This window comes from Buceros rhinoceros, unplaced genomic scaffold (genome assembly GCF_000710305.1).
Source record: "Buceros rhinoceros silvestris isolate BGI_N320 unplaced genomic scaffold, ASM71030v1 scaffold15110, whole genome shotgun sequence".
Taxonomy (NCBI): Eukaryota; Metazoa; Chordata; class Aves; order Bucerotiformes; family Bucerotidae; genus Buceros; species Buceros rhinoceros.
The window spans coordinates 65,057-65,922 of record NW_010391514.1 but is presented as its reverse complement, the minus strand read 5'-3'; the positions used below and the strand labels follow the sequence as shown (position 1 = coordinate 65,922).

The 866-nt window shown below is 38.2% G+C and overlaps 1 protein-coding gene across 1 annotated transcript in view; it reads left to right on the top strand.

The window, feature by feature from the left end:
* Positions 1–866, top strand: part of LOC104498685 (RNA binding protein fox-1 homolog 1-like) — a gene marked incomplete at its 3' end in the record, with an annotated part of 99,759 nt that overhangs the window by 46,929 nt on the left and 51,964 nt on the right. The gene's annotated exons all lie outside the window — the stretch shown is intronic.

The window sequence follows — 866 nt, the reverse complement described above, 5'->3', positions numbered from 1 at the left end:
TTTTTTTTTTGCTGCAGGGTTGATGTGGGATCCACAGTGGCTTACAAAAAATGCAGATTGGGAAGGAAGCATCCAAAAGTTGTACAAGAAAAAGAAACAAATCCAGACTAGTGACCAACCGATTTTAACATTTAATTTTTAATGAAACCATCAGGCTACTTTGGCTGGACAGCCTGAACCATTTCTGTCAGAAAACCAGCACGAATGTGTTTTAGTACCACTGGATCCCCTTCAATACTGCCTCAGTCGTATTTGTTAGAATAAAAAAAAAAAAATACCAATTGAAAATGCTGTCGTCTTTTGAGTAAGATGTTGCATATTTTGCCTTTTCATTTTCCCCCTTCGACGGTAGCGCTTAGGGCCCTCACCAAACTCTCAGTAACCATGGTAACTGTATACATACCCATGCTGGCGATGGTGCTGAATGGTAAGTGGAGAAGTCCATCTGCCGTTTCACGTATTTAGCGCTGATATACCACGTGAATTTTTTTGACTTGTTGTATTAAGTTTTCTTGATGCTACATTTTTTTCTATATTGGTACGCCTGTAATTGAGTGTACGTTTTAAGCAAGCCTGGGAGGCACTGATTGGATTGAGGATATGACTTCGTGCACATCTTACTCAGATTGTTAACTCCATATTGTGTTAAATAATGCACCCTCTTTTTATCCTTTTGTTAGCTGTGATTTTAAAGCTTGAATGATTTTGTTAATTCTTGCAATGAAAAAGGCTCTTGTTCCAAGTGTTGAATGCTAGATGTTGCTTTTCCAATGGTACTTCTCTTCTAAAGGGTTATGTTGCACACTGCTAAAATTCGTTTGTCCCTTTTTTTGACATTTTGTTTCCTTGTACCTTGTCTCTTTCCC